Source organism: Anoplophora glabripennis, unplaced genomic scaffold, assembly GCF_000390285.2.
Source record: "Anoplophora glabripennis isolate ALB-LARVAE unplaced genomic scaffold, Agla_2.0 scaffold160, whole genome shotgun sequence".
Lineage (NCBI taxonomy): Eukaryota > Metazoa > Arthropoda > Insecta > Coleoptera > Cerambycidae > Anoplophora > Anoplophora glabripennis.
The window spans coordinates 506,060-515,238 of NW_019416589.1; positions in this window are offsets into that span (position 1 = coordinate 506,060).

Below are 9,179 nucleotides of genomic sequence, written 5' to 3' on the forward strand. Positions count from 1 at the left end.
TTATTGTTATTGTTATTGTTATTGTTATTGTTATTGTTATTGTTATTGTTATTGTTATTGTTATTATTATTATTATTATTGTTATTATTATTATTATTATTATTGTTATTATTATTATTATTATTATTATTATTATTATTATTATTATTATTGTTATTATTACTATTATTATTATTATTATTATTATTATTATTATTATTAATCATCTAAATTATACCGAAAAAATGTATGGGGCGATCTATCAAAAAAACTACACCTTTTGAAATTTTTTCAACTTTAAAATATTTTTGTAAGGGGTTGAAATAATCAAACCCCTATGACATTTTCAGCAAAATACACTTACGTTAAAACAGCTCATCTTTTAAAAATGCATTGCAATAGATTTATTTTTACTTCTCATAAATCCTTAACTTTTCGAAAAAATTTGGAGGTCAAAAAATGAATGTTTTTTTTTACATTATTTAAAAAAAAATTTATCGAAAAAAATTATAAGAAAAATGTCATAGGGGTTGATTATTTCAACCCCTTACAAAAATACTTCAGGGTTGAAAATATTTCAAAAAGTGTACAGTTGGCAGATAATGTTCGTCAAGTTTGGTTTCTTTAGCTTGATATACATGGAAGATAGAAAAGAAAAACAATTTTTTTTGAAATTTTTGGCGAGGCCTAACTTTTCAGCGAAGAGTTTTTAAAAAAATTTGTATACCAAAGACCCCTATTAATTTTCATCAAGGAATCGCCTCTTACATTTTTTCGGTGTTATTTAGATCATCCTGTATATTATTAATGAATGGTTCAAAATAAACAAATTTTCTCAATTGAAAACCTTTTCAAAAATTTTGCCAGCGCATTGCTCGATGTTTAGATCCTAAATCCAACTCTGAACCTGCGGCGAAGGTCTTTAATGGTGACCAAGCTCAAAGTAGCTCCAATTCGCCTGCAGCAAAGAGTGTATGTGATAGAATAAGCCCTCAAGTAGCTTTCAAAAATTAGGAGACCTATGTAAAGTAGTTAGGTTAGGCAAAAGCTACAAACCAGCCTACACAGCGTACAAAGACAGTAATAAAGACACTAGAGCTTTGTTTTGGTTCCCATAAAATCTGGTTCCGAGCGGTTCTAATCATGCGCAGTCTGAAATATGCGTTCGTGTTTACTTTGAACGGTTCAGAATTTCGCAGATGTTTGTTTTGGTTTTATTCGAACTTGATTCGGAACCATTCTGGATCATCCGAAGTAGTTCTAGCTCCCTAGCATGAATTGCTTAGAATTATATTATTTGGCGCATGTGTAGTTATTCCCATTTTCCCAAGCTCCGTTTGTCATTCATAATAATTTTTTCATTTCCTTTTTTTCGTTTAAGAAAAGTATCTTTTTACTGGGTCCGACAATTTCTTTATAAATATTCCAACCGTTTCGTCATGTCATATAAAGAACAAACTCGACTGTCTACATCAAACTGAAGTTTGGAGAACATAACTATCAAGAGAAAACGGACCAATGTTACATGATCTGCTCGCGACCTCAACGTACAGGCGGGATGATCGTAAGTTGTTCGCGAGCATACAAAAATTCGTTTTGTAAACAACTCGGGACTTGTTTGTGTGGGTTGATTGAGAGCAGGGTTTGTAACGACAACGAACTGTTCGTGATATATTTTCCGGTGGATTCACACCATGACATTCTCCATGGATTATGAAATAGATGAAACTCTAGTTTATATGAACACAACGTATACAAATTTAAAATCACTGCATTCATGCTATATAGAGTGCCTAGCCTAGAACATTGTGCATCATATTTTTAAAATTCTGTTCTGATAGACTGCGCAGAATTCCATTAAAATTATGTTAGTATTGTAATTGTTTTACGTACTGACATAAATTATGATTTTATTTAGATACGTAAATCAAATTTATTTCGTGCGCAAAAATCATCCGCGAACCCAAATGACATTTCCTCACCAGAGCAATCAAACAACACAATTAAATAATTTATGCATGAATCAAATAGCAAATTAAAATACGCGTATATTTTATGTATGTATAAATTAAAATGAAATAAAATGAAAATCAAATTACATTAGCATATAAAGTGAGCCGATTGCTTCCCGAATTAAAATACATAATTGAAAGTAATAAATTCCGTTTGTTGCTCCCGTTTGTCAATAAACGTTTAATTGAATAGTAAACTAGCTGTCACACACACAAACCGCAATATTTTAAAATTATATTCAATCAAAATACATTTCGGGCGCGAGTCAAATGCAAATCTATTTCCATAGTTTCCTTTACACGAAAAATAATTGTTTATCAACAATTATAGGACGGTATTTGTTTTTAATTAGAACGTTAAGGAACATTGCAAATATTTCTCGTTCACGTACTTGTTTTCGTTTACGATCCCTATAAAAGTGCATGAAAATACATTCGGTACATTAACAATTTAACTAATTCGTCATTTTAATGGAAATCGGTTGATAATTGGTGGAAATCGGTTGATTTTCCGAAATTTCGTCCGCCATCAAGGAACCGCCATCTTGAATTTTGCATATCTGACCTCGGATTCGTAATCAGCTACCTCAAAAACTCCCGTATACCAAGTTTGGTGTAAATTGGTTAATTTTTTAAAAATCAGTTACCAAATCGGTTTTTTGACCGCCATGTTGTATCCGCCATTTTGGATTCCAACCACACCAGCTGTTAAGAGGTGTCCCTCAGCTACAATTTGAGCTAAAAAAAAATGACCCGATTGGTTGCAATTTTTTTTTCACGACCCTTTCTTGCCATACACTCAGGTTTTTTCNTCGGTTTTTTGACCGCCATGTTGTATCCGCCATTTTGGATTCCAACCACACCAGCTGTTAAGAGGTGTCCCTCAGCTACAATTTGAGCTAAAAAATGACCCGATTGGTTGCGATTTTTTTTTCACGACCCTTTCTTGCCATACACTCAGGTTTTTTCCAGCTTCTGGCCGCCATATTGGGTCCGCCATTTTGGATTTTTGAAAAGTACCACTCTGCGTTTGAAAGCCTCTTACTAGACGAACATTTTGAACCCTTACACGTCTCGATCGTTCTACGCAATTTTGTTGGAGTGGACATTTAAAAAATTAATGTATACGCCACTGGAGTTTCTTTGACTATTATACCTGACTTTACTGTAACACTACAAGCACATGACCTGTCTGCAGTTCAGTCAAATTGTTTTTTCTGGAAAATTGGGGGGTAGTTTCATTTCTTCCATACCACATGTTTTTTGGTGCTGAATCTGAATCTGACATTTGTTAACAAAATTTCGTGCCGCGACTTTGAAAAAATGCAAAAAAATTATAAAATCTCATTTTTTGAAGGGTTTTTTGCTTATAACTTGAAAACTATAAACTTTTCGTAAATAACCATCCTATTGAAAATGAAAGTACATAAAATTGACTACTTTCACCAATTTGGTTTTTTCCTCCGACGGACTGTTCGCACACAAGCGTTAGTTGAAAATTAGCGTATTTCGGCTGTCTCCGCAAAAACCCACTTTTCCACACCAAAACACTAATTTATTATTAAGGGCTGTCAGTTAATGAATTCTTACCAGTTCTCTGCACATGTCTTATTTAGATGTATAAGTAAAGGTATAGGTACTTAATTGTTTTCAAAAATAACATGATGTTCAAGTTATTTCAAGTTCAAAAATGTTGAAATTCCAACGAAAAATCTTAAAAAATTATTATATATTGTATTATGTTACATAATATTGTATACATTACATTGCTGTATGAGCAGAAATTATATGAGCCGTTGTCGTTTAGAGGGTCCTATACTCTGTTTGAAAACGAAAGAGAGTTAAAACCCCGAGATAAGAACCGGCCATGGGCGTGGTAATATTTCGTTTCAGGTAATTATCGGGTAATACTAATGCTAACAAAAATGACAGGGATTGGAAAATCGACTATCTACAGACTTTTAAAGGAAACAAAAAATGAACAAGATACTGTAAATCCCCCAAAATCATCTACAGGGAGGTCAAAAGTCGTTATAGTAGATTTCTTCAAAAATGTCATTCGCAGAAAAGTACACTCATTTTATTTTAAAAAAGAAATACCAACGCTAAACAAAATTTTAAGTGAACTTTCAGAGGACAACGATTTGCCAAAAATCAGTAGAAACAAATTATGGGCCGTCTTACAAGAGTTGAATTTTTGCTGGGAAAAGCAGAACAGGAAGTCAGTTCTTATCGATAAAGATGAAATTATTTGTTGGCGAAGATCCTACTTAAGATCAATTAGAAAATTCCGTGACGAAGGGAGGAATATTTATTATCTAGACGAAACTTGGGTCAACGAGGGATATACTGTAACAAAAGTATGGCAAGATAAAAATGTAAAAAGTTTTCGACAAGCATTTTTGGATGGACTTTCAACAGGGTTCAAGGCACCTTCAGGTAAAGGGCGAAGATTAATAGTGACACATATAGGTAGTGCCAGTGGTTTTGTAGATGGCGGTTTACTTTTATTTGAATCTAAAAATACAGGTGACTATCACGAAGACATGAACGCAGATGTTTTCGAAGAGTATTTTACACAGATGTTGGATCTTATTCCTCCGGGGTCTGTAATTGTCATGGATAATGCCAGTTACCATTCACGGCAGACCGAGCGGACGCCTACGACTGCTTGGAGGAAAGCCGATATAATTCAATGGTTATCCGGAAAAAACATTTCTTTTGAAACAAATATGGTGAAAAAGGAACTTTTGACACTTGTCAATCTTAATAAAGATCAGAAAAAATATGTTATCGATGAAATGGCAACAAATCGCCAAATAACGGTACTACGGTTACCACCTTATCACTGTGAACTTAACCCAATCGAATTAGTCTGGGCGCAGGTAAAAGGAGATGTAGCGCGAAATAATACGACGTTTAAATTAAGTGACGTGAAAATTTTGTTAAAAAATTCCTTGGAACGAGTAACTGCAGATAACTGGCAAAGATGTATACATCATGTACAAAAAGAAGAGGAGAAAATGTGGGAACTCGATAATTTAATTGACGTTACTGTGGAACCTATCGTTATCAATCTAGGAGACGAAGATAATTCATCAGAATATTCAGAGGATGAATTTTAATATACCTACTTTTTTATTTTCTTTATTGTACATTTATACAACACTACATTTACTCACCATAATTTGAATTTTCAAAATACATATATTTTTGTGTGGAATAAAAGTCTATTCATTAAATTTAAATAAATATTTTGATAATAATATTGAATAATTTTATTTGAATTACTAAAAACCCTCTTAACCCGGTTATGATGCTTAAAGTAGCCTCATGTTTTGAAATGCTGTTTTTATATTGTTTACTTATAAGAGAAATGGACCGAGAAATTGAAGCGGCATAGACAAAGACGGATTGTCGGGGATTAAATTTTAGCTACCTGCTACAATTTAGTACAGTCCGATCGCACAAAGTTTTTTTAAAAGTACACCTCATCTATACCGAAACTACATAATATAAAAATATTGAATATAATCACCAGTACTACATTTATTTAAGCTTTTATTACTCTCTTTCATTCCTAAACAGACTATAGTTGAGGTTCTTCAAAGGCGACGGGTCCTGATACAGGTTCGGGTTGTTTTATCGTCAGCACCGGGGCTTGTTCATCTGGGGAGCACAATCTGGTAAATTTGCGAGTACAACATTGAGTACAACATTAAATACATATTTACAAATGATTTCTTAACTTTTTATGTTTAATTACATAGTACATAAAACTTATAATTTGATAATGTTCAACACAACCTAAGCATGTTACTTCTCTCATTGAAATATAACCGTATTTCCCTTAAAATTTAATTAAAACCGATTTAGTATTTTTTCTGTGGCACTAACTGCAATGTGGAGGTAATATGACGCATATCTCCTGCAATTCAGATATGGATTTTGCATGTACGGAGGCAGGTCAAAGATGAATGCCGGGTAGTGAACAACATTCTTCAGATAGCTGAAGATGAATCACTCTTACAAATTTAATTTCAGCATAAAGAATTTCCGCTAGACATGTACTGGAGAAGGTTTGTGGTAAATGAATAATCTGAATAAATTTTCCTACGTATCTCTCATCCGGAGTCGGATTTGGCTTAAATAATTAAATACCTTACAAGATACTAAGACGGCTACAAGGTGATCTCAACCGGGTATGCATTATTCATGGCGGTGTAACCTGGAATTATTTTATAACGATTTAAATAAGCAAAACGGCAGTTGCCGAGCGAAGTACGCATGATCGCAAACATTTCTCGATGATTTTTTAACTTTTTGTTGCGTGTACAGTGTTTTAGAGATAGTATCATGGATTTCTGTAGCAGACAAAAATAAGCATATATAGTGATTCACTTATCAAAAAAAAAAAAAAAATTGGATGTACAGGGGACTCTTTTAAATACAATTTTGTAAAGAAAAAATCAAAGAGGGCAGTTCGAAAATGATTTAATAATATACTTCTGCACGGCACTAGAAAGTGGTCCACTGTAAAACCTGACCTCGCACAATGCGACCGGCACGGCGGCAAAGATAAAAACGGACAAAAACTTGAAAGAATTTCGCAAGGAAAGGAATAAATAGGATTTTATAGCACCTATTTTATATCCGAAAAAACATTTGAGCCCGTCTTACTCAGTTCCTATACGAACTAACACAAATGTTGTCTTGCTTCACCATAAATTAAAACGATATCCATCAACTCCGAGTTGCTACACACGCAAGCCATTTTTGACACTAACTACTAAAAAACTATTGTAAACACTACCGCAACGACGATTGTAAAATGGGATTTCAGTATTCGGAGTCGCTGAGGCCACATGGCTCTCCACGCGCATTGCGAATGACGCTAGAGACTACAACTGCAATAATTTTTTTCTTGGAAATTATATTTAACAAACTTTTTTTAAGATATTAATTAACTCCATTTCTCATGCTGCACCCATTCCCAAATTTTTTTGGATAAGTTGTGAATCACCCTGCATATTGTAAAAGCAAAGAAAAACGGTTCGACCGATAGATTTCAAAATTTGCAGACACCATGGGCATGTATTGAGCTAAAAAAAACCTACAAACATTGGTATTTTTGGCAATATTTGCAAAGTAGTAGTTGATTTTCCAAAACAGCAGAAAAAGTCAGTTTTTTGCAGTTTTTCAAATTAATACCGAGTATAAAAAAATATGACAATGATATTTTTATAAGTAATTTCATTTTTAGAAAAATTTAATTAGTTTGATAACTTTAAAATAGAGTAAAAAGAAACAAAAGTTTTTGTAGGAACAAGGGTGCCAGAAGTGAACTGATCCCTTCCTCTCTTCAACTTCATAATGTATATAGAAATTATTCAATTTCTAAAACCCTTAAAAGCGTATTGCACTGGATCCCTTGACAGGCAATGATTTATTACTTTGCATCGAATATGATCCTATTATAGTACAACATCTAAGATTGTTCGTAAGTTTAACCACCAACCTGACATAGGTCGGTTTAGGACTTGTTAATGGTCCTCATTATTATATCGTTAGAAGGATCCAGCTGCTTTAATGTCGTTACTCACAAGGAGATGTGTATACACAGAGCGTAAGTGCTGGCTTCATATATCGTGTTACTTCCCATTCTGTGACCTACAATTTTCTTTCAAGAAAACATAAGTTTGATTATAATATGCTACATTTGTCTTGAATAATTCCTGCATTAACACTAAGTTTTAAATACATATATTTTAAGGGACTGGTAGTTTTAAAACAAATATATTTGCAGTTTATGATGAACTGTAAGAGATATTGTAGCTAGTCTATAAATTATATATATTTACAAATAATATAAATTCTAAGAATTATAGATTATATAGATTAGCAAATATTTCACATAGTCTGACGAAAGTATCTACGAGGGTGGTCTGAAAAGTTTCCGACCTAACAGAGACATTTTTTCAGATTTTTTTTTTTATTTTTCAACGTAGTCTCCTTGTAACTCTACACACTTCGTACAGCGATGCTCCCATCTCTGTAACCCGTCCAAATAGTACTCGGCGTTTTTCTCTGCAAAATAATTGTTCATGAAGGTGATTGCCTCTTCATTTGACGAAAATCTTTGTCCTCCGAGCGCAATTTTTAGATGAGGGAACAAAAAGAAGTCGCCTGGGGCTAGATCTGGTGAGTAAGGCGGATGGTCAAGCAGTTCAAACCGTAATTCGTGGATTTTCGCCATGGCAACCGCTGAGGTGTGAGACGGTGCGTTACACTGTGGGCGAAATGGTCGATCTAGCGTCATTTAATTCAATTTTCAAAATGTTTATTTGCGCCAAAATTGTGTCTCTATCGATTACTAATATCCCACTGAACTTATATATCTATTCTATTTTGATTGACATGATCTAGTTGAACAGCTGTGAGCTGTCAAACACAACATATGTTTCAGCCGGTGCATCACTAAGCTTTCACGTGCTTTCACGTGTTTTCTTTGCATTGCCAAATTTTCTCTAAAGTTGCATTTGTCTCAATTAAGTGGATGAAAAGTGGTTTTATTTATAGTTAGAGGTATGTATTAACTAAAAAATTTTTGTTTGTGACCTGTGCTTAAGTGTTGTAGAAAAAAATATAGTTAAAGTTGACTGTACCACTAACTGCTTGAAAAAAGCCAAAATAACAATTCCGTGGACCGGAACTTCTGATATTCGTGGGTATTCGCGTGCCTACTAAAAAAATTTCGTCCGTTGAAAGTCATATATTTAATAATATAATTAATATCAACACGTATGATGCTAATTAAATCCTTCTAATAAGCAAAAAAATTAAAAATTTTTAGCAAAATTGGCTGAGAAATGGAAATTCAACCATAGAAGCAGCCATAAATTGTTTGTTTTTTTTTTGTTTTCATTTTGTGTTCATCAGATCTCTTTTCAAATTTACGCAAACCACAAGGCAACTCAAAAAAGAAGGATGTCGATAATGATATTTTAATGGTTTTTCCTTTTTGAAGATAATCGATTAAAATAACTCCATAAATATCCCAAAAAACCGTCGCCATCACTTTCCCAGCCGAAAAAACAGTTTTTGCTTTTTTTGGAGCCGGTTCCCCCTTTGCAGTCCACTGTTTGGACTGTATTTTTGTTTCGGGCATATAATGGTGTATCCAAGTTT